This window comes from Chrysemys picta, chromosome 7, assembly GCF_011386835.1.
Source record: "Chrysemys picta bellii isolate R12L10 chromosome 7, ASM1138683v2, whole genome shotgun sequence".
NCBI classification, from domain to species: Eukaryota; Metazoa; Chordata; order Testudines; family Emydidae; genus Chrysemys; species Chrysemys picta.
Window position 1 is genome coordinate 122956309 of NC_088797.1, and position 25872 is coordinate 122982180.

Consider the following 25872-nt stretch of genomic DNA (forward strand, 5'->3'; position numbering starts at 1 on the left):
TCACATTTTAGCACGGGAGGTCCCAGGCTCTATCCCCGGCAATGACCCATGAATACAGTCATGGCCACAACATGCTTCTCTTCATCCCCTGGTACTTTGGATTCGCCATTAAATTTGATTACTGGCCCTTGGTCTTCCTGACAAGGAAATCTCGATCAGATTGTTTAATGGCTTTGTCCCTCTGGACAAACTTCTCTCTATAACGGCAGTAGGATGAACCACCACCAAACTCAGTTTTACTTACAACCGTTGCACTGGAATTTCAGCTGAGTTAGTCTCCGCAGAGGTGGAGGCTAGAAAGCACTAACCCTGCTGAGCCACCAAATTGCCGAGAGGTAGTTAATTTCACCAACAAAAGGGAAGAAAGAAAAAATAAAATAAATAAAAGAGGGTGTTGAAATATACATGGACTGCATAACGTTGCTTTGATAAAATCCCACTTCTCTCTCCTGGTTCTGTACCCAAATGCCTTAGTTAGGCAAACACAGGGGCGAAGGCAGATCTGTCTTCATTTGTCATCTCCTCCCAAGATGTACAATGGAGAAGTCCGAATTCAGATGGAATTGGCAATCACTGACCCTGGACCACAGCTGACGGTCCTGCCTTTCTCTGAGCTGTACTATCAAATCACTCCCCTCCTGCCCCTGGTGAGTTTTGGGGGTGGGGAAAGAGGTTCCATGTTCCGTGGCCAGATTCTGAGCTGTGTGACATTGGAACCTCCAGTGGAGTGACTCTGGATTTACGCCGGTGTCACTGCCTTCAGAATCTGGCCCACAACACTTCCAAGCTCAGTTGATTTCTAGGGCAGAATCAATGCATTCCAGTAAAAGCAACTGGGGGTTCAGGCTCCTGGAAGCCTAGTGACTGACTGCACCATGACACGGATCAAAAGGCAAGAATGACCGTATCTGCTAAAGACAAGGTTTGGTGGTTTCCAAAGTGATGAGTAACAGGTATAAAAAATGAAATGAAGCTCCTGGGTATAAACAAGCAGTGGGGACTGGAGAAGACCGGAGCCAGGAGCTCTGGGAGCCTGGCCTCGGACAAGGGGTGAGGCTATGGCTTTGCAGCGTGCCAGGGGGCCAGTGTCCTGGTGCTAGAATGAACCGCTCTGCTGGAAGCGCAGAAATAAGAGCAATGCTGGAAGGGGTCATTTAGTGGTTTAGGCACCAGTTCATCCAGGTACTTAAGCACGTCAATAGCCCCAGGGAAGTCAATAGGATTTCTCCCATGCTTAACACCAGGCATGTACCTAAACACCTTTCTGAATGAGGGCTGTAAGCATTTGGTTAGAAACACCCAGGCTCTTTGGGCCCCCATTTTGCCACTCAGATCCCCATGGAGAAGGGAACCCTCTGCTCATGGCTCTGTCCTTCCCCCTTCAGAAAGGGATGGTTCATCTTTGCTGACTTATCCTGCAGGGCCAGGGATCCATATAAGGACAGAGTGGGGGCAGCAGGTAGCGCTGCGTGTGCTATACACAATCTGAACAAAGTGGGGAATCCACTAGAAAAAAAAAATAAATCAGTGCATCTCTGGGAGGTAGAAATCCCAGTTAGCAAGAATTCTAGGGCCAGCAGAAGGTAGGCGAGCTCCTGGCACCATGGTGAGACTAGAGGAGAGAACCATAGGGCGGTGCACCAGAGCCAGTGACTTAGCTCTGAAAATAGGTTTCATGGATTATCCCAAAGCCCCTTCCAAGAAATAAGCAAAAAACACCCCAGGCCTCCTGCTGAGCTCCCAAGTCCCCAAGGAGTTCCCCAGCATTGCCTGTGAGCATGTGGATAAATCAAAGTTCCTATTTTCTCTCTGCCTGCGTAAGACAGCATCTCAACTTCAACCTCCTACACAGCTATTTTTGCCTGCTACTAATCAACATGTTCTCCAACACCCAGAGGCTCAGAGACGAAGGGTTCAATTGCTTGTGAACATGGCCCACTACGGCAGGAATAAACTATGCTGTCTAACATCTTCACGGCAGCCCTCCCCATGCATCCACCTTGGCACACTGTGACCTCTGACTGCGGTGGGAATGGCTCCAGAGGGCTCTCTGCTCCAGGGGATATTTGCAGGGTGTCTTATTGCTCACGTGGTATAGAATTCAACTGTCAGCTCTTTGGGGCAAGGACCCATTTGTGTGTTTGTACAGAGCCTAGCGCAACAGAATCCTGGGTCCATGACTAGGGCTCCTATGTGCTACCACAAGATTATTAATAAAGAGTGCAGCAACCACTGGGGAACTGGCAGAGTTGGCCAATGTTTTTCCATTAAAAAAAAAATTGTTTTCCCTGATGAAAAGCGCCATTTTGTCAAAAACAAGTTTCCATGGGAAATGTCCAATTTCAATGTTTTGGGTTTATGTTAAAAGAAAAAAAGTTGCTGAAAACTGGCGGGGGGGGAGGGGGACAGTTTATTTGATAAAAACCTTTGGAAGAAAACGGTTGATGAGAACATAAGTGTAATTGCTTTCACTGAGCTTCTTCCCCCATGGGAATGAAAAACATGACCCCCCCCCTAAGTAATCTACAGCTTCCTTTGAATGCCCATCCAGTCACCAGTGCTCAAATGCCATTGCTCTTCTTGTTTACTCTCTCTGCATCTCAGGGCACAAAGCTGGTTCTGAACCAGGATCTTCATTTCCATCTACTTGTATTAAGGTCGCACTGCAATTGAGATCAGGGCCCCATGGTGCTAGGCATTGTACATACACATAGTAAGAGATGTTCCCTGTCCCGAAGAGTTTATGAGCCAATCAGACAAAACAGCCAAAGGGAGGAGACCAGCAGCATTATTAGTTCCATTTTACAAATGGAAAACATAATCTCTCTGCCTAAGTGACTTGCCCCAATTCATACATGCAGTTTGTGGCACCAATCCGACTACTTCAGTACAAAATCATCCTTCTCTTCCTCTAGCATCTTCCTCTCCCCGTTCCAGGATTGGAGTGTACAGAATCAGCATGTCCAATTCCAGCTCATCCCTACTGTAGAGCCAGAGAAAAGAGCCCTCAAGTATGGGCACAATCAGTGGTCAGGGTTCTGCAACCTGGGTTTGACATTAATAGATTCAAGGTTTTACTCTGAGTACATTTTTGTTGTATTTAAGAGGGTGAGTGAGGTCCAAACGACTGCCTGCCTGCTCTGTGCTGTTCTTCCCACAGACTGGATTCCCTGCAAAACAGGCCCTAGAGATTTCAACCATGCACGTGCGTAGGAGTCTGTTGGAAATTTGTGTTGACAAGAGCAGCAAAAAAGTCTGCTGGAAGTCTGTGTTGACAACACTCCCCTCTGCTCTCCTCCCCCCCCCCCCCGCGCAAAAAAAATATATTAAAAACCTCCAAATGGCTAAAGAGCTGGAATTTGCATTTACTTTCCATAACTTGCAAAGCCACAACGTTGCCCCTCACTATGAGCATATCCAGCACCTGTCCCAGTAGCACAGCAGTCTGGATTTGAATGTCAGGGTGCTCCATAATAGTCACACAATACTTAAAGTCACACCTGAATCTTTACAGGATAGTCATGCAATAAAGTCACTCAAGTGCCCCTACTGTCAAACACGGCTGATGTCAGGAGTATAAATCTGGCGAAAATGCCTCAGCATCCTGAACTTGAATTTAAAGAGTTATAGCAATAGAAGCAGAATATCGCTACCTCAAAAGAAAGCTTCCATGAGCTGGAAAACGCTCTAGCCCAGGGGTCTCAAACTCCTGGCCTGCGGGCCACCTGTGACTTGCGAACCTCCCCCAATGTGGCCCGTGGGGCTCCAGCAGTTTTGGGGCCGGGTCTCTCCCTTGGCCCCACCTGCTGCCCCTGGGCACGCCCCTCCCCGCCAGGTGATTTACAATGGCCCGGAGCCCTGGCAGCGCAGCGGAGCTGAGCGGCATCTGCCTGCTTGCTCCATGCATCGGCCGGCCCCTCCCTGTGGCTCTGGGGCGAGGCTGTGCCTCTGCACGCTGCTCCCGCCCCAAGTGCCCCTGCGGGCAATGGGAAGCTGCAGGGGCGGTGGTTGGGGGCAGCAGGGCGTGGAGGCCTGCCACGCCTTGGAGCCCCAGGTAAGCACCTCACCCCCCGATCCCCTCCCATAGCCTGCACCCCACCCCCTCCCCACACAGCCCCTCCTGCCCCCAAACTCCCTCCCAGAGCTTTAGGCAAGCAAGTGGGGGGGAGTTTTGGGGGGCATGAGTGACATTGGCCTGCTAGGAGGATTTGAGGACTGGCGCTGGCCCTAAGGTAAATTGAGTTTGAGACCCCTGCTCTAGATCTTGTGAAGGGATTAGATTTTACAGTGAGAGGATGTTAAATCCTGCTCCAAGTATAGTTAGTGGCCAAACTCTCATTGACTTCTATGGGATTCTTCTCACAGCCACAATCCTTTCAGTTCACCTGTGCACCCAAATCAACTGTCCAATCGTTATTTATACTGGTGCCACCATTTTGAAATGCCATAATCTGTTGGAACCAATGTCTGTGTGTCCTACGCCTTTGTATCCATTATGTCAGATTTTTAAAGCCAGAAGGGACCATTAGTCTGACCTTTTCTAGAACACATGCCATTAATTTCACCCCACCCCTACTTGGACCCAAATGACTTGAGTTGGACTGAAACTTTTCAGTCCTCAGGAAACTAAACAGTTGAATGCTTTGGGTAGAGACCAGTGGGAGATCAACATGCCACCAGTACCAAAGACCTCTGCAATTGCAAGGTATTAACTGGGGGATATATTCCAAATAAAGTTTTGCATCCTACAATAACACTTCCAAGATATGCCCTAGTTCAACCATGAGTTACCAAGACGGATAGTGTTCTCTTTTTCCACACAGAAGGTTAATTCCCGCCACTACAGAATCCACTGGAGGAGATTCTCTGGCCTGTGCTATGTAGGAGCGCAGATGAGAGGAGCACAATGGTCCCTTCAAAAAACAATGTAAGATGATAGAACCCAAGAAAAACACGGACACTGGGCCAAATTCATCAATGGGGTTCCACATGGTCCACAGGATGCAGAAGAACAGGACAGTCCTTTGGGGGAAAAACAGTAAGTTGGCCATTAATAAAGAATATCCTACACTAGTCTGAAAGTAGATGCAGAGCTATAATTAATAAATAAGGCTACGATTTTGGTAAAGAGGTCGGGGTAATTGTGAATTTGAATGATGTCCACAGACTCTGCGGGAGGGATAGCTCAGTGGTTTGAGCATTGGCCTGCTAAACCCAGGGTTGTGAGCTCAATCCTTGAAGGGGCCATTTAGGGATCTGGGGCAAAAATCTGTCTTGGGATTAGTCCTGCTTTGAGCAGGGGGTTGGACTAGATGACCTCCTGAGGTCCCTTCCAACCCTGACATTCTATGACTGCAGCAGCTCTTGCCCTGCAGGGCTGGGCCTGGCTTCTATTCCAGGCGTTGTGACCTGGCCCACGTGGTTGCAGTGCCACTCAGGTCTGGCACATCCACCCCACTGGAGATGGAGGGCCAACTCTCTATCTGTGGAGCGGTGGATGTGCCAAACCCGAGTGGCACTGCAACCACGTGGGCCAGGTCACAACGCCTGGAGTAGAAGCCAGGCCCAGCCCTGCAGAACAGCTGCTGTTACCGGGCAGGTGGGTTGCTCTCCAACCCATCCTCCTTTGAGCCCCCCCCTTCTCCCCTTTCAGTCACTTCTCCCCCCCCCCCCTCCCCCGCACCTCTGCCAGGAGCTTTTTTAATAAAAGTGTCTGACAAAATTGTAGTTCTGATGTGTGTTTTGCCAGGACTATTAAACCTCATGCTTCAGGTCTTAAGACAATCTCTATGAGAGATCAGGAGGAGACCTGATTGGGGGGTAGGGGGGCACATTATCCCATGGTGGGGTTGTTACTCCTTCCTCTGAAGACTCTGGTGCTGGCCATTCCTAGAGCCTAGACAAGATGGACATTAGCTCTGCTCCAGTCTGGCTGTGTCATCGGTATCAGCCGGATCAGTCTGAGCCCATATGCTTTGCCTTGGGAAAGTTTCTCATTGCAAGCCCAGCATGCTACGTTAGATTGAGCTGGTCACATGGAACCCCACATGGCCCTGAACAGTTTGCTTTTATCTTTCAGATTAGAGACTCTGAGATATGCACCACTGGGGTCGCCGTTCCCTGCATTTACCATTGTTTCCCCCCTGCCTTCAGTAATATTTTTATCATGCAGTTTTGGTTAAAGGTCAGATTTTCAGACACATTCTCTCAGGAAACTGATGATCAAAGGCATTTTAATGGCTCTCAAAAGGAAGTGCGCCAACAGAAGACTTGAAAGCTGTGCTAAGGACACAGCAGTTATCAAGCGGAGTCAGACTGCAGCTCTCTCTAGGCTGGTATGAATGCTTCTGGGAGTGCCGAGAGGCTCCATTGTCCTAGGCACTGGAGCCACACATAGCAAGAGATGGTTGCTGACCCAAAGAGCTCACAGTGTAAACAGACCAGACAAGGGCATGAGACTGTTCATAACCATCTCACTGTTCTCTTGTGCGCCATCTGTTTGGGGGCCCCGGACACAAATGTGGGGAGAAAAAAAAAGATTATTTCCACTTTACAGATGTGAAATTGAGGCACAGAAAGATCAAGTGACTTGCACAAGGCCACCACAGGGAGTCCATGGCAGAGCTGAGTATCAAACCCAAAAACACCCAGGTCCCAGTCTAGAGCCTTAACTGTAAAACCATTCACCTTCCTTTCCCTCCTACAGCAGTCACCGTATGTCTACACTGCATATTAAGCCTGGGCTCTGAGTCAGGTTTGAGCCCAACCACCCCTTCCATTCACACAGTCAGTCAGACTCAGGTCAGCAAGCACTAAGGGCATGGGTCCGAGGATCCCGATTTGGGGGTGGGTCAGAACCTGAATCCTGCTGCAACTCAGATCCTGAAATTAAAAACCCAGATTTACAATGCAGTGTGGACACTCAAGGATGTGTTGAGAAACACCAACTCCACAAACCAGGGCTTAGTGTGCAGTGTAGACATGCCCCATTGCCTAGGGCAAAATCCTTCCATGTTGTGTCTAGCCAATTCTGTAGTATTACACAGGCATCAGATGTTGGGGTGACTGAAAGTGTGAAAATTCTTTCCTGATCCTCAGAGGCGACCACCTCATACCTTGAAACAGGAGGTTTAGTTACACTTAAAACTACTTGCTTTGCTTAAAAAGCATTTTCCTCTCTCTCACTGGTATAAGTCAGGAGGGATTCCACTGAAGTCAAAAGACTTTAAACCACAGTTACTGGCCTAAAGCCCATGTGAGATGACAGGCCCAGCAACATTAATATTTTTAAAATATCTATTGAATGGCAATATCCACCACCAATGTAGGAGACGCTGCTAACTAGAACGGAGTAAATTTGCAACAAATAATGTATCGAATAAGTGTGGCCTCTGTCTGGGAAATGTTTCTGAGCAGGTCTCAGCTCCCTCTATAACATTTAGGATTTGAAAATGACAGTTTAAAAATTAACTGCATTGCAAATGATTCACGGCAAACATTCAACACCTGGTACTTGAAATTAAAATTCTTCCTTAGCTGTGAATGGCCGTATTTATTTACAAGTGGAGTTGGTTCGGAAATGATTATTTCCCCTCCATGAAAAATTTCCACTAATATTTCCTTTTTCCATTTGCATCAACATTTTTGGTTGAATTTTTTGGGGGAAGGTTCACTGAAATGACACACACAACATTTTCTTTGGTTTTCAGCAACCCGAAATCAAAGCAATTAGTTTTTGTTTTTCAAAAAAATTGGTTTGAAACTTAAGTCATTTGACAAAATCTGAATTTTTCCACCAGGGTTTCCATTTTGTTGAAAACGTGATTTTATACCAAAAAAGTTCGAAATTTTTTTCCCCCCCCAACCAGCTGTACATATAAGTCACATGACATTCTTTCTATTCCTTAACTGGAGAAGCATTACAGTTGGTCAAAATTTGACATAATTTTTTTGTCCAAAGATGCCCATTTTCCCACATCATTTCCCCCTCCCCCAAAGTTTCCATGACGTTTTTATCAAAATGTATAATTTCAACATATTTTGATTTGTATTAAAAACACCATGTAAATAAGTAGACCCAAAAATTCATTTTCAAGTGTCTATTTTGGAAAGGATTAAAAAGAAAATATTTCCATAAAAAAGGACTTATTTTTCTTCTTTCCCCACCAACTCTAATGAAGCAACCTGGGTGAAAATACTTGTGGGCATGGATTTAAAAATTGATTTCCCAAAGAAATATTTGCACTCCTGATTGAAATGTGTTCTCTATGAATGATTAAGCCAGTGACAATCTTAAAAATGGAACACAAAGGGGGCATAAGCACAGCCCAGGCAAACTCATTTCAGTAAATACTCATAGAAGTCATTTTGCAGGATTCGCCCAGCTCAGAGATTGAACGTTGGCTTTAGTCAAAGGAGCCCTGCCTTTATACAAGTGACTTTTCTGCATGAGCTCACGTTTTCCTGCACCGAAGTGCGCATGTATTTAGAGATCCCTTTGCAAGGCTATTAAATTACCTTCGACATAACTCATAGCAGGTTGACATCACTGAAACGGGATACTTCATTTCCCTAGCACATTAGATCAGATGCGGGGTGTCACTCCCTGATCCTTGGTCATATTTTCAGATTTACTGTTCACGTTGAACCCTTCTCCAACCTCTGTGTTTACACATTTGGAGCCTAGGTTCCTAAACACTGACTAATGAGTACCATTTGTTCATTAATCCATTCGTGCCCCATGTGTATTTTTAAATATATATATTAAATGTACACGCAAGCACACACAAATGAGCTGTTCTTTAGAAACTGCAAATGAACTCAGCGATGCCTCTATCAATCAGCTGGTAAATGCACAGCTCCTAAGTCTACTATGAGAATGCAGGCGGGGTGCGGGGGGAGAGAGAGACCGACCTGTCACCCTTATTTATATTTTTAATAAACAGGGATTTAGGACAAGCTTTCCGCTGGCTCCAGTTACATCTGAGCCTCTTGCACGGATAAGAACAATCCATTTCCCAGCAAATGGAAAAAGGGTGTCCGGATCTGACAGTGTAAAAAAAAAAAAAAAAAAACACCGAACAAGTACCAGATAAGCATCACAAAACCATCACCCAGCTTCAGAGGAGGGGCAATTAGAAGTGACCAGAGAAGATGGTCCAAACAGGAGCCTTTGATTTTAGTCCAGATTTGTTAATTGGATTTAAATTTAGATATTTTAAATAAGGCTATTTATTGCTGCCCATTCTCAGACACACATATACACACCCTCCCCATGGCAATACAGGTGCACTCCCACAGTTATTGTTATCACGTTAAAAACTATGTTGTGCTGCTTTGTATTAAAAGAGATTTTCTTCCTATGTATAGGAAGAAAAACTTCACAGTACAAAGCAGTACAAGTATGCTATATTGTGATAGTAAAAAGGGTGAAGTTGATCTAGATACAGTGCCCCTCTCTCAAAAAGTGTGCCCCAATCCATCTGCATGCATTCGCACAGTTTTGCATTAGTGTGTTGTTTCATTGTAATTGCATGTTTCCATTTGGTGATTAAAACGGTGGGGTCTCTTGGCAACAAGGATAAGATTAACCACCCAGATGAGTTTACAGATGAAGACTGCTGGATGGGATTCCCAGCCGGGGCATGTTTCGGAGATGGACAAAGACGCCATTCCCCAAGGCTTAATCAGCACTTCCGTACTGTTGGCTGGGTGGAAATTCTCGAACTCAGTGCCATGGTCACTGGTCTTCATGGCATAGAGCTGTCTTTCCAGGCAAGCTGCTATCTTGGACATGGAATTAGGACAAGGTAGGACACATCAAGTCCCAGTAGCAGGTGCACATTGGCGACAGTCAGGGCTACTGTTACTCCATCTCTTTCATCTGCTTTCAAGTTAGAAGAGGGCATCACTTTGCTAGTGGAATGAAACTGGCACAGAGGGCTGTTCACAGGTTTTCTGGCTTCTCCACTAAACGCAGTTTTTTTGTGATCAGTTGAAGTTTTATGCAGAGTGCAGACACTTCTCAATCAAAAATCTGAATATTTGAAACATTTCTGAGTTTTGGACAATACAAGTACCCTGTTCAGAAACGTCACTGCAGTGTCCCATGGGAGTTGTAGTTCAGCTGCCTCGTACTCCCACTCTCCTCTATGGGCCAGACTCATCAGCTGGACTTCTCCCAGGATGCACTACAGCCTGGGGACAGTCATGAGGCACCGCTTCCCGTAATGGAAAGGGGAGACTGTGGTGCATTGTGGGAGATGTAACCCGACTAGGAAGCCCGGGCTATAGAGAAGAATGGGAGCATAAGGTAACTAAACTACGATGCTCACAAGCCCCTGGGGCAGCATTTCAAAGTTAAAATATTCCAATATTTTGCTGAAAACTCAGTTGCGATTCTTTGCCATAGAACTGATGCCTCTGACAATTCCACCCTGCCCCTTGCCAACAACAGAGGTCCTGTAGGTCCAACTTCCAGGGAATTGAGAGCATGACCTACCCTGCCCATGAGCAGAACTGCAGAGGCGGGCCGACTAGTTAGAGAGGAAAACTTACAACCCAACTTCTCCATGTGCAGCAGAGAAGGCACCGGTTCAGCTTTGGGATGGATTTGCCGTGAAGACTTGGGCTGGGTTTGTTTCAGCCAAGAGAGGGCGCCGTTTGAATGCTACAGAAAGGCCTCATTGCCGAGCAGGAGCTGTACAGAGGACACGGGATCCAGCCAGTCCCTCAGCACCTGTCAGTGTACAGCCAGTAACTAAGCTTCTCAACCTTAATACACCACCTTCCCAAGAGTTCCCAGATAGGAAGCCAAGGATGCCTGTGCCTGAAGCCAGAGCGGGTGGGGGAGGGTAGCTTTCAGACCCTGAGCACTGCACGTACCCGAATAGCAAGGCCATCTTGCTTTTAAATAAATAGTTAATATGATGATCACTGTATTTATAAAGCCCTCCCCTCAGCCCCAGAATGGGACCTCTTACAACATAATCACACGTTAAAGCATAGGACTGGCAATCAGGAGAATTCCACCCCGCCACCGACTTGCTGTGTGACCTTGGGCAAATCATTTTCATCTCAGTGCCTCCACCCATGTAGAGTTAATGGGTCAAATTCAAGTGTCCTTTCTTAGGTGCTCCCTCTAGCCAACTCCAAGCTGACAGGGGTACCTTTGAGTAGGAACTAGAGTATGAATTGCAGGATTCGTTCGTTATTGATAGTCAAGCAAAGCAAGCTCCCAGGCTCTGTGGTAATGCTCGCTTAGAGATGTCTATTAGACAGGTCAGAGATAGATAAAAGCACCGTGAAAACACCAGCCCCTTCAGCAAATGAGTGGCTCCAACTCACAAAGGGGAGAGGGGAAAGAAATACTCTCATCATCATTGTTTATATTGTGGTAGTGCCTAGAGGCCCCAAAACCAAGGTTGTGTCCCTATTGTGTCAGGTGCTGTACAAACATACAGGGTCACAACCATTCAGCTGCTGCTGCATCATGTTCCTTGATGCATCTTTTCCAATCCTAGGAGCGCGGCATGCTGCCCATTCATCCTGATACTCTGTTGGCCAGAGACAGATAAAGTCCTCTATAAAAGGATTCAAACGGCCCATTCTGCAATGCTGCTCCTTGCACTTTGCTGGGAAACCCCTCCCCCCCCCCCCCCCACACACACTGCTGTATTCTCCAGTTGGCTATGAAAGCCATTTCTCCCAGCACAGAGAGTCTGGCATCCTCTCCATGACTTGAGTGCAGCTGGGTAGCCAATGAGCAAACGCCACCTACTCTTTCAATTTCAGTTTTTCAAAGCAACCCTGCAATTATCCCTCCAAACTGGGAGGGATTGCAACTGCTTTGGAGGACAGGGTCATAATTCAAAATGATCTGGACAAATTGGAGAAATGGTCTGAGTTAAACAGGATGAAGTTGAACAAAGACAAATGCAAAGTGCTCCACTTAGGAAGAAAAAAAATCAGTTTCACACATACAGAATGGGAAGAGACTGTCTAGGAAGGAGTACGGCAGAAAGGGATCTAGGGGTTATAGTGGACCACAAGCTAAATATGAGTCAGTGTGATGCTGTTGCGCAAAAAAAAAAAAAAAAAAAAAAAAAAAAACGCAAACATGATTCTGGGATGTATTAACAGGTGTGTTGTGAGCAAGACACGAGAAGTCATTCTTCCGCTCTGCTCTGGTTAGGCCTCAGCTGGAGTATTATGTCCAATTCTGGGCACCGCATTTCAAGAAAGATGTGGAGAAATTGGAAAGGGTCCAGAGAAGAGCAACAAGAATGATTAAAGGTCTTGAGAACATGACCTATGAAGGAAGGCTGAAGGAATTGGGTTTGTTTAGTCTGGAAAAGAGAAGACTGAGAAGGGACATGATAGCAGTTTTCAGGTATCTAAAAGGGTGTCATAATGAGGAGGGAGAAAACTTGTTCACCTTAGCCTCTAAGGATAGAACAAGAAGCAATGGGATTAAACTGCAGCAAGGGAGGTCTAGGCTGGACATTAGGAAAAAGTTCCTAAATGTCAGGGTGGTTAAACACTGGAATAAATTGCCTAGGGAGGTTGTGGAATCTCCATCTCTGGAGATATTTAAGAGTAAGTTAGATAAATGTCTATCAGGGATGGTCTAGACAGTATTTGGTCCTGTCATGCGGGCAGGGGACTGGACTCAATGACCTCTCAAGGTCCCTTCCAGTCCTAGAATCTATGAATCTATTGCTCCTTTGCAAATGGTCAAAAGCACAGGGGCTGTGCCAGAACTCCGGTATCATGCAACAGATAGCCCCCTTCTGAAAACCAGCCTCCAAAAAGGAGCCAGGCTCCACTTCCCATAAGCCCCTAGTAGCCATTGCTAAGGAGTAGGTAATGTCCTACAGCTGTGCCAATAATGGATATTTCAGTTCACCATCCGTTTCGGAAAAAAAATGGAAAAAAGGCATCTCAGATTGAACCAAAAATGAAACTTTTTAGCAAATCAAAAAGTTAAATAAAATCTTTTTGGGTCAAACAAAACGTTGTTTTGACAAAAATCAAAACTTCTCATTTCAGTTTTGACCACTTTTTTCTTCTTCTTTTAAATGAAGTTAGACATTTGGAAACAAAAAGCTGCCTTAACCCGAAAAAAAGAAATCAAAGCATTTCATTTTGAATGTGTCAGAATGTTTTTAAATTTTTTTTTCAGCCAAAACAATTTGGCAGAACAGATACGAATTCACAACATGCAAATCCACATTTTTCACTTTAAAAAGATCCAGGAGGGGAGTGGGGGGAACAAAACTTTGCCCAGGTCTAACATGGTCTTTCCAAGAGCTCTTACCTCTGCATCTAGGTTGGATGGCAAGTTGCACTTTTCCCCCTCCATCTTCCCATTTTCCTGTGTATTTCTCCATGCACCCCAGTTACTCTTATATGTGAATGCCTCAATATCTTTCATCAACCTGTGAGGCATGGAAGAATTATTCCCATGAGGAACTGAGGCACAGAGAAGCTAAGTGACTAGCCCAACTTCACAGAAGGTGTATGTGGCAGAGCCAGGAGTTAAACCCATTTCTCCTAACGTCCAAGCTAACTCCGTAATCACTATACCATCCTTCCAGTCTGGACACACTCTCCTGCCAAGCACTGGGGGCAGTGGATACTTGGTCATGGGGGTGAGAGGGCAGCAGATTAATTGTATAAAGGGCTTTAGAGACCCAGCTAGTGAGCCTCAGAACCTCTAAGAAGGAATAATAAACCTAAGGGAACCTAGAGGTTTTTAAGGCCTGGCTTGACAAAGCCCTGGCTGGGATGATTTAGTTGGGATTGGTCCTGCTTTGAGCAGGGGGTTGGACTAGATGACCTCCTGAGGTCCCTTCCAACCCTGATATTCTAGGATTCTAAATGACTAATCCCACCATCCCTCAGAAATCCTCCTTCCAAACAGACTGACACAAGCCACCGCATGAGTCCCCAGGTGGCAGCAGCTGCACCAGCCCAAGAAATGACCACCCAGTATCTAGCAGGCGGGATGGTAGCTGGGGTTTATTCCCATCAGCTCTTTAAGTAAACCTGAACCCTTGCAATCTTCTGCACTTGTATCCTTTGCCACCTACTCCCCTCACCTCCAGCTGCAGCTTCCAGACAGCCTCGTTCCCCTTGACTGGAACCCGGCAGGCAGAGGAAGAGAAGTGGACAGTGAGCTGACACAAACTGCATTTCCGAACAATTCCAGATTCCCCTCAGCGGCTCATCCAAGAGGAGATAAAGCTGTTTTCCCTTTGTGCTTTCACTACAAGAGCGGAGCTGTCTAAGCCAAGACCTAAAGGTTAAGTAAAAGATTCGATTTTCTTCAAGCGATTTTCTTCAATGGAACAGGTCTCATTCCCTACTGTTCTCCCCTCCCCCTTGCTCCATCTGGGAGTGGAGACAGGCACAGCTCAAAATGTAAAGCAAGAATTTCCAGCCAGTTCCCATTTCTTTGGCGAGGCCGCGCACCCTGCTGTCCCGCAGACCCACAGTTCTCAGGGACACCACGTAAATCAGGAGCAACACAGTTGATAACAGGGGGTTTACTCCAGATTTCCAGCAGCATAGCTAGCATTACACTTTTTCCCCGGAGGCAAATAAAACACAGGTGGGATTTTCATCACCGACAATAAAAAAAAGTTTATAGTTCCTGATTGTGCGGGGCCATTTGCACAGAAGCCGCTACAACCAGAAGCTGTGGACTCACTCACTTAGAAAAGAAATACCATGCTGTTTCATCATCCTTTACTTTCCAATAGCCAGAGAAAAGCATGACTCAGACTTGGGCAACGGCAGTGGTAGAGGGTCTAGGTTCTTATCCTGTGCCCATCACTGTGGTGTAGGAGCACAGCCAACAGGGCCGTGAAATATGTGTAATGAAATCCCAAAGCCTCAAAAAAAATGGAGATTTCTGCATTTCATTTTAATTTCCTCAGACTGGCGCAGGTTCACTCAAAACCACGACCCATTTGGGATTGAAAACACAGCCGTTCCATTCAAAGCTTGGCCTTGTCTCAGGGGACTCCCGGGCTTTATTGAAACTCGAAATTCTGCGGTGGCACAGATCACTTTGCACCATGAAATGGAACGTTCCAAACGGTCCCTCGCCTGTCTGTGAAAAGCACAATTCTGGAGAAACCAGAGAGCTCTGAAGGAATTAGTGATCGTTATCCTTTCCCAAGATTTATTCACACACTGCGAAGATCCGATTCTGTCCTCTCCTACCCTAGTGTCACCCCAGTGTAACTCCATTGCTTTCAACAGTTACTCCTGATTTACATCTAGAGTACAGGGGATCAGAATGAGACCCACTCACCCTGTTATCTAGATGGTTTTGTGATTGCATTTTAGGGACTTCACCCCCCGCCCACCCCAAAAGATCAATTGCATTCGCTCTCAGTTAAATCCTTCCCATTCTGAGATCCTCCACTAGAACCCTGTTTAGAGATTTTTAGCCCTTGTCCAAGACACTCTGATGATGCTTTTTCCTTCCTACTGAGTCATCCCTATAGGTATCTTAATTTATCAGGCAGTATGGGTGTGCATCCAAACGTTTCCTGCATCCTAGTGCCCATCTCAAACACCAGGGGGGAAAAAAAAAAATAAAAAAAAAAAAAATCAGAAGAGACTCTTTGGACTTTAGTTAATTTTAAAATTGAGACGATCAACCCAAAGTAGGAAAGGAGCAGGCAGAAGAAAACAAAACACACTGGTTGCTAATAACAAATATGCACACCTAGCAATCCTTTCCCAGTTGCCTGGCAACCCAGAGAAGGCCTACTAGAAAGCAAGAGGGTAATTGGACAAGTGAATTAATTGGGGGCTTCAGAGCAAGGTCATTAGATGACTAGGGTGACCAGATGTCCTGATTTTATAGGGACAGCCCCGATATTTGGGAATTTTTCTTATATAGGCTCCTATTGCCCCCCACCCCCGTCCGGATTTTTCACATTTTCTATCTGGTCACCCTATTAGATGACTGAGGGGAAAGTCAATAGTTCACCCACTGCCACCATCCTGTACTGAGACGACAAATCAAGAATAAGGGGGTTTCTCGTAAGCTTACTACTTCATTTGAAAGGGTTGGGGGGGAAGGAATCACTGGAATCAAAAGATACTTTTTCCCCTTAGTGTTGCTTTACCTCTGCATTAGCCATTCACATGGGTGGTCTTGTTGGGAGGGTGCAGACCTGGGCATCAGGAGAGCTGGTTCTCATGCGCCCTAGGGAACGCCTTAAATCAAGGCTCTGAGATGCCACAGCAAGAGAAGTAGCTGAGCTTTACTGACCTCACATATGCATTGCGTGAACATTTGCCTAGTCCCGCCTAAGCGCCTAAAGTCCCATCCCAGTATGCAGGGGGCTCCGTGTAAAATTGGAGATGGATTCTCTAGGGACAGGTCCTTTGGGCATTCCAAAACCCTGGTCTGGTGACCGAGATGATGTCCCCAGGAGATTGCAGGTTCTAGCTCCCACTCTGCCCCAAGCTTCCTGGACAAGCTACGTAGGCCAAAATTGGCCACTGATTTTGGGTGACTTTTTTTTATTATTAATTATTATTATTAAGGTGCCCAATTTGAGACACTTAGGGTCCCACAACTCCAGCTCAAGGCAATGAGAGTCACAGGGGCTCAGGAGAATCAGTTCAAGTTGAGCACCCAAAAGTTGTAGCTGCCCAAATCACTGGCGACTTTGGAAAACGTAGCTGCAGAGTCTCTCGTGCCTCAGTTTCCCTTTCGGTAAAATGGGAGGGAGACTAGCACCAGCCTAGCTCCGAGCAGTGTGGTGAGGCTCCATGGACAGCTCTATAGAATTATTTAGAATGAACAAAGATCACAGGGTCTTGACGGAGTCCATAAGAGACGGTAGCATGCAATTTTGGGGGTCATGTTTTAATTGTTTTTTAAATATTGTTATTTTCCTTACTCCTGCGTAGGGAAAGTGTCAGAGCCACCTCCTGATGGGCACACTCACCGGCTGCAAAAGTAGCATTTCTCTGTGCCGGCATCCACCCCCACAGACACACAGCCCCCAGCCAGAAGCAGAAAATCTGCATTGCGGGTCTGGCTCAGAGCTCGGACACAACCCCACCCTCATCTCTAGATTTCCCCCCGGCAGCACCTCTCTCACATAGGGCTTGTAGCCTGGGCTTCAAGGGGACGAGAACAGGATGCACCTGTCAGAATTTGGCTGACAATCTCTACCTGCTGCATTTATTATTTAGGTGGGTGGTGTTTCGGTACAATTATAGAGCGTATTCAGGTACAATGTAAGGGCACAATAATGAATGAATAGAAAGCAAAACCAGACATCACCACCCCCCAAAAGCCTAGCTGATCTCAGCCACCAGGATGGGACACAGGAGACTGGCAGCCTCTGAGGTTACCAGGAGCTAATGCCCCTCAAATCCAACCCCTGGGATTGAACCTGGGGACCAGCTGGAAGCTAGTGCAGGCTGCAAAGCACAGGTGCAACAGGCTCCAGGAGGGAACCACCACAGAGTAGGTGGGCGGCTCTGTTCTTCACTGAGCCCAGCCACACTAACTCAGCAAGGCTCTGGGGGGCAGAGCAAAAGCAAAGCGGTGAGTTGCCCTCCTTCCCGGTCCACAGAGCTGGAGTAAGCTTCTCTACAGCTGCTGCTCCAGCCTGTCTGGGTTTCCCCTGGCAACCTTCATCACGGCATCTAATCCTTAGGTCTGGAGTAAACCTTATGGCCCAAGTACCTGCACCCAGGTACGTGTAGTGGGGGAGGCTCCAGCCCCGCCCCCTGTCTGTACCACCTTCCATAGAGCCGCACCCCACTGCTCCACCAAGAGCAGAGTTTCACCAGGCACAAGGGATCTCTCCCCCCTCCCCCCCAGTATACAGCAGAACCCTGCTGGTTCCTGTGGGTTGGGACCAACCACAGTTGTGGAAGGCAGCAGGGGGAGGAGGCATAATTGGGAACTAAGGGTCTGATCCTGAGAGACGATGAGAAACTCACTACAACTCCCACTGCCTTTAGGGACAGACCAAAGGAGAAAATGCCACCCCATAGGACACGCTCTGCCCTAGCTCGTTGCTCATACTCCCTGCAAGGTCATCCACTCACTGATCTGCACACCACAGGGCAATTCATTGAGATGCCATCGTACCATGAGGCCTCGCCCCACCTTACGGTTTTGCTCTGGCACCAGTCTTGGTTATGTCTGAGCATCTTTCCCCACTCAGGCTGACAATGTTGGGCCCCTAGTGGATTCGGGTGACCTAGCACAGAACGAGCAGGTTAAATCCTAAGAAACAAATGATAGAATATAGGGAAGGGACCACAAGAAGTCATCTAGTCCTTTCCTCCTGTGCTGGGGGAGTCTGGACTAGGGAAAAACCTAGAAACAAGAGTTGCCACCAGCAAAGATGGGATGTAGGGCCAAAAATCTCCCAGCTGCCCCTCTGAAATCCTGCTAAGATCAATGGAGTCATTCCAAATTTTCACCAGTGCAAATCAGAGCAAGAGTTGGCCCATCTTGACCCCACTCCCCTCCCCAGTGCTTCACAGTGTTTTGAGGTCTCAACTGCCTTTTGAGGCCACTGCATCCCTCTTATTACTTCTTTCCTGCTAAAAGGGAGGCATGTCACCACACCTGCCTTTCCCCGAAACTTACACACCTGCGTCATACAGCCGTGAATGGGGGAGGAGGAGGCAGTGCTGTTGTAAGCCCCCTGGGGCAGGGACTTTTTGTTCTGTGTTTATACAGCACCGAGCACAATTGGGTCCTGGTCCACCACTGGGCCTGTAGGTGGCCAGGAATACAAAAATCAATCAATCAATAAATAATAATAATGTTCCTCCTGAGGATGTGACTGAGTTTTAATACTGGAATCACCGGGCCAGATTCGGATACCTTTTACTCATGGTGAATAGCACCTTACTCCACAAGTGGTCCCATCAAATTCAGTCAGACCTCTCAGAGTAAGGTACTTCCATGGTGAGTAATAGCATCAGAATCACAGATTCTGAGATTTCCAGGCCAGAAGGCACTGTTGTGATCATCTGGTCTGACCTCCTGTGTAACACAGGCCAAAGGACTTCCCCCAAATAATTCCTAGAGAAGATCTTGTAAACAACCAGTCTAGGTTTAGAAGTTGTCAGCGATGGACAATCCATCACAAACCTCGATAAATTGTTCCACTGGTTAATTACTTTCTCTGTTAAAAGCTCATGCATTATTTCCAGACTGAATTAGTCTAGCCATTGGCCAGTGTTATACCTATCTCTGCTAGATGGAAGATAAATATTTAATAATGCATTCCTCAATGTAGATATTAGTAGACTGTAACTAAGTCATCCCTTGACCTCTTTGTCAATAGATTGAGCTTCCCGAATCTATCACTCTAAGGCAGGTTGTCTAATCCTTTAATCATTCTTGCGGCTCTTCTCTGAGCCCACTCCAGTTTATTAACATCCAAGTTCCAGCTCATAGAATTAAGGCAACCTTGCCCTTTCCCACAAAGAGTTCAGAATTGTTCCTACAATATAGCTGGTGTCTATCTCTAAGTGACCCGAGTGATGGGACTTCTGGTCCCAGTAGCAACCAAGGGTTCCCAATGAGGGGTCTGGGTCCCATTAGGTTTCACACGGATCAAAAAAAATAGTAGTAAAAAGACAGTCCTTCTCCCAGGAAGCCCCAAATCTATTTTGATGACAGGAAGCCACAGGGGAGGTCAGCTGCAGGAGCACAAGGTAATAACAAAACAAGCATTGTTTTGTTTAATTAGCTGTAGTCTCTGCTCACCTAGACTGTACCATTATGCTACTACATCACAGAACTGAGTGCACACACAGCAGCACAGAAAATACACACAACCTCTTTGTAACATCATAGCAGCCTCACCACTGAACAAGGAAGATAGAGGATTGTGGGGGGGCGGGAGGAGGGTTGCCAATTTTGTCTGGATGTTGCATCATATGACACTCTTTCGACTCCAGGACAATCCAGGAGGGTTGGGGGGGGGGGGGGGACTGCTCCATCAGAGTATTAACTATTCTTGTTTTGCAATCAGATTTAGCTGCAGTAGAGGAAGAGGAATAGTATTGAGGCAAGCAGCCCCTTTTAATTGTTTTAGACATATTTTGGGGGGAGGGGGAGGGAGAGAAGGCAGATGGGAAAAAATGTCAGGTTGCCTGCACTTATTTTGTCCTTGCTTTAACTCCCCCCCCCAAAAAAAAAAAAAAAAACACACAAGAAACCCCAAATCCTGAAAGAACACCACGTTCCCCCCCCAAAACAAAAAGCAATTTTGAAATCTGTCACCTATGTACTCCTGCAGGCACAGCGCCTATTAATAATTCATCACAATATTACAATCATTACTATATTCTGCAATAGCACAACACAACACACTTCTGCAGAACTCCCTGCAAATCTCCTTGCAAAGCCATTAATAAATAAAATGCAATTCACCATATATTCAATTTGTTGTTTAAAAGCTAAATATTTCATCAGAACTAATTCATTTTAAATAACCAGAGAGGACCCCCCCCTCCAAAAAAAATCCCCAGTCCTGCACTTTGCCCATGTTTGAGATTAAATTACACTTTAAATATTGAATCAGAAATTGAGTTCTCACTGTAATGTTTATGTAGCAGCTATTGGACCACAAATCCCTGTGGACTGATTGAGTAGCCACCGGCTGGCTGGGGACATTCAGAATTTTGTTATGCTGCGTAGACAAGACCTGGGGAAAGATTAGGAATGTAGGATCAAAGAACAGATCACAGCATTGCCTGCCTCCAACAGGGGCCAACTCCTGATTCGCCACAGAAGGATGACAAAGAAAAAGCATCTTAGTACAACATGTAACATCAACACCTACTTCTTATAGAGTGTTTTCCCATCAGGAGGTAACCAGCATTATCCCCAGATAAAGGTGTGCATACTATCCCAGCAAGGTCCTTCATGGAAGTTCTCCTGCTGTGTTTCTCAGGGGCTCTTTCCCTGAGAAACCTCCTCTTTCTAGGAGCATTCTCCACTGAGCTCTGGGAACTTTTTATTGGACCCAGGTGCTCTTTAATTAGTTAACTGCCAAACAGCCACCTAGGCAGTTAATTACTTACAGGTGGGCCAAGATGGGTTCATTCTCCTTAAAGAAGCCCATCATGTGTAGATGGGGCCCTGACTCACCTTGCAGGTGGGCCTACTGCACCATGACACCCCATTTTACAGATAGGGAAACTGAGGCGTAAGGAGGTCAAGTGACTAGCCCTAGGTCACCCAGCAAGTCACTCACCAAGGCAGAAATAGAACCCAGATCTCCAGTAGCCCAGGCCAGTGTGCTATCCACTATGCCACACTGCCTCCTCTGTACATACCAGGCCAAGCACAGTGATCCAATGCCTGTTGAAGACAATGGTAGGACTCCCCCAGATTTCAAAGGACCGTCTAGCCCCATTTTAGCGAGGTTATTTAACACAACTGGTTGACAGTTTTTTAATGAAACTTTATTTTGGGGTGAAAATGGCTTTGAGCAAAATATAACAGAATTTGTTTTAATCAAAATTTTCCAAGTTCAAAGGGAAAAACTGAATTTTGCTCAAAAATAGTCTGTTTACATGTTTTAAAATTTCACTTTTCAAACCCTGAACATTTTTACAGAAAAAAAATGAAACTGAAAACCATTTTTGAAAACCCAAGTACTTTTCAATGGTTAGTTTTGGCTTTTCATAAAAACTGAAACATTTTCAACATTTCTTGCAAAAAAAAATAATTTGGCAATTTTTGCCCAGGTCTAGTACTTAAGTACATGCCTAATTTTAAGTGTATAAACAGATCCATTGATGTCAATGAGAACTCACGTGCTTAATGCTAAGCATGCACGATATTGCTAATTTGTGGCCTGCATCAGGCCCTATATATTGCTTTCTTCCCACAGATCTCAGTGCCCTGAAATAAGAGTATGTAAACATTTTCATCCCCATTATACAGACAAGGAAACTGAGGCACAGAGTGATGAATGGACTCATTCGCTGTCACACAGGGAAGTCTATGGTAGGGATAAGGAATAGATTCCCTGTCCATTCCCCCAGCTCTTGAGTACCTAGCCAAATATGCATTTCAAGTGCCCCACCACCACCATCAACAGTAGAAAAATTAGATTTCCTGACACCCCCACCACCACCCACTGATCAGCGTAGACTCTGAAGCACGAGACTTGATAACGGACTCCTCTGGGAGCAAGGCCATCATCATGTAGTGATGTACTCTATTGTGTGTTTTATTGTGCAGTCTGCATTTGCATGTGTACTTCCTATATTAAAATATATACCTGTAATAGAATAAATTATAATGAAACTATATGGGCCTGGATCCAAAACTCACTGAAGTCAATGTAAAGACTCCCATAGATTTAACTGGACTTTGGATCAGGCCCTCTATGACGAGCAGTAGCAAAAAGTAGGGCTACTTAAACAGGAAAGAGAAGAATTAAAAGGGATTCACAATAATACACCCACCTTAACAGCACCCTCTAGCCAGGGATCTCCGTGTACTGCACTCACCCCAACTCAGTCCTACTCAGTAGCCAAGGATCCTAAATCCAGTCAGGATCGAAGCCCATTGAACTCAATGGAGAAACTCCCATTGAATTCCATGGGCTTTGGTCAGCATTCAGAGGCGCAGCGGGAGCGGGATTTGCTGCTCAGGGAAGCAAGTAGATGGGTAGTTGGGCTGGGGTTGGGAAAGGAGTGTCCTACCAGCCGAGCTATGGCCAGAGCCAGACAGTGCTGCAGTCAAACCCCAGCAAACAAGATGTTGTTCAGAGCCAAGGAAGCCACTTGACAGCACCAGTCAGCATCATAGACTCAGACCATCAGAGAGATGCAGGGCTGCAAGGGACCTAAAGAGGTCATCTACTCCATCCCCCTGCGGTGAGGCAGGACCAAGTAAACCTAAACCATCCCTGACAGGCGTTTGTCTAACCTGTTCTTTAAAAACTTCAGTGACAGAGATTCCACCACCTCCCTAGGTAACCTGATCCCACCTTTAACTATCCTTATAGTTAGAAAGTTTTTTTCGTAATACCTAACCTAGCTCTCCCTTGCTGCAGATTAAGCCGATTACTTCTTGTCCTGCCTTCAGTGGACATGGCTCTTTATAACAGCCCTTAACATGTTTGAAGATTTGTTTCCCTCACCCCCACCCCACTCAGGTTTCTTTTCTCAAGACTAAACATGCCCAGTTTAAGCTTTCCTCATAGGTCAGGTTTTGATGACAGCATAAAGGGAGGCCCAAGAGCCATTTTTGCCTTCCACGCTGTCTGGACACTGCCCAGTTCTCAGAACTCTGAATGCTGTTTAAATAATTGCTGTCTCCTTGGGTTGCCAAGTCCCTTTCAGGAGACAGTTTGCTGATGTACCAGGCACCTCAGTAGTCTGTGATGTTTATTATGGTTAATTTAAAGTGACCAGATGTCCTGATATTAGTGACTTTGTCTTATATAGGCAACTATTACCCCCTGCCAGTCCCGATTGTTCACACTTGCTATCTGGTCACCCTAGGTTAATCACCAATGTCTTTTTTCTGACTCTTGCCAACTTTTAGAGCGGTTTGAAAAAAATCTGTCAAAACAGTTTCATATGAAAATGCCGTTCTGACAAAATGAAAAATTTTTTCCACAAAACCATATCAATTTTGACTACATTCTGTTTGAAAGACATCTGGAAAGAGGCTTTTGATTTTTCATTTCGAAACAACTTTTCATTTCAATTTTTTTATATACAAAGTTTAACAAAGAAAGGGTCAAAAAAATCAGAATGAAATGTTCTGAATTAGTTTTGTTTTGGAATTTCATCTCACAAAGGAAACCTTTCCAAATTTAGGTATTTTGGCTCAATTTTAGGTTGATTTTTTTTTTAAATCTCAATTTTTTGTGGGATGAAAAATGGTTTTCTAATCAGCTCTACCTACTATGAAACACAGATTCAACCAGCAACCTATCCCTAGGGAGCACTTCATTCATCCCCAACCTGCCTGAGCCATGTAGCATGCTTGAAAAAGACTCTAGGGTCTGAGTTTGATCTCACCAGCTTTTCATTGTCACTGACTGGAGGAATTATTCCGGGTTTACCCTGGAGTCAGCAAGATCACAACCAAGCTCCTGGATCTTGGCTTCATCAAATTATGGCTCTGTCTAGGCAAATTTTCTAGGACAACACTGAGGAGATAGCACAGGTGCTGCAGTTTCATAACGAAGAACGAACTCCAAATAATTTGCAAGGCAAGCCCTGGCCCATCAGCACCTTTAGTGCTTCAGAACAATTATCCCAATGTATAGAACAGTGAGGGTGCTAAACAGAAATCCTGAGACAGCGCTTTCCCCATCCTCTGCTCTAAGAAATCCACCATTAGCAATAGTGTATCTGTGTTAGTTAACAGCCTCAGCTCAAGGCCAGCATGTATGATTTGCTACAGTAAACTGCCTGCTTTTTTTAGAACCCCGGGAATAATACTCTGATTTCCTATTAGGCATCTGGTGAGCAAAGAAGGCATCCTCAAGAACACTGCCCTGTGAACCTAGGAGTGTCTGGAGCAGGGCCGGAGAAGGAAGCAGGTGCCTGGGGTGGCCAATAGAAAGGGGCGGCACTCCATCCGGTATTCATAGATTCTAGGACTGGAAGGGACCGCAAGAGGTCATCGAGTCCAGTCCTCTGCCTGCATGGCAGGACAAAATACTGTCTAGACCATCCCTGATAGACATTTATCTAACCTACTCTTAAATAGCTCCAGAGTTGGAGATTCCGCAACCTCCCTAGGCAGTTTATTCCAGTGTTTAACCACCCTGACAGTTAGGAACTTTTTCCTAATGTCCAACCTAGACCTCCCTTGCTGCAGTTTAAGCCCATTGCTTCTTGTTCTATCCTTAGAGGCGAAGGTGAACAAGTTTTCTCCCTCCTCCTTATGACACCCTTTTAGATACCTGAAAACTGCTATCATGTCCCCTCTCAGTCTTCTCTTTTCCAAACTAAACAAACCCAATTCTTTCAGCCTTCCTTCATAGGTCATGTTCTCAAGACCTTTAATCATTCTCGTTGCTCTTCTCTGGACCCTCTCCACTTTCGCCACATCTTTCTTGAAATGCGGTGCCCAGAACTGGACACAATACTCCAGCTGAGGCCTAACCAGAGCAGAGTAGAGCGGAAGAATGACTTCTCGTGTCTTGCTCACAACACACCTGTTAATACATCCCAGAATCACGTTTGCTTTTTTTTTTTTTTTGCAACAGCATCACACTGTTGACTCATATTTAGCTTGTGGTCCACTATAACCCCTAGATCCCTTTCTGCCGTACTCCTTCCTAGACAGTCTCTTCCCATTCTGTATGTGTGAAACTGATTTTTTCTTCCTAAGTGGAGCACTTTGCATTTGTCTTTGTTAAACTTCATCCTGTTTACCTCAGACCATTTCTCCAATTTGTCCAGATCATTTTGAATTATGACCCTGTCCTCCAAAGCAGTTGCAACCCCTCCCAGTTTGGTATCATCTGCAAACTTAATAAGCGTACTTTCTATGCCAATATCTAAGTCGTTAATGAAGATATTGAACAGAGCCGGTCCCAAAACAGACCCCTGCGGAACCCCACTCGTTATGCCTTTCCAGCAGGAATGGGAGCCATTAACAACAACTCTGAGTATGGTTATCCAGCCAGTTATGCACCCACCTTATAGTAGCCCCATCTAAATTGTATTTGCCTAGTTTATCGATAAGAATATCATGCGAGACCATATCAAATGGCTTACTAGAGTCTAGGTATAACACATTCATAGCTTCTCCCTTATCCACAAGACTCGGTATGCTATCAAAGAAAGCTATCAGCTTGGTTTGACATGATTTGT

General features: G+C 45.8%; 1 protein-coding gene across 3 annotated transcripts in view; it reads right to left on the bottom strand.

Moving 5' to 3' along the window:
- SORCS3 (sortilin related VPS10 domain containing receptor 3) overlaps window positions 1-25872 on the bottom strand; it is a 530373-nt gene that overhangs the window by 420113 nt on the left and 84388 nt on the right. Inside the window, exon 1 of one of the 3 annotated variants that reach the window (XM_065552530.1) lies at window positions 20859-20993. The exons of the other annotated variants lie outside the window; for them this stretch is intronic. The gene's annotated coding sequence lies outside the window, so the exon portion shown is untranslated. Of the gene's footprint in view, window positions 1-20858; window positions 20994-25872 lie in introns of those variants that run through there. 3 annotated transcript variants of the gene reach the window in all.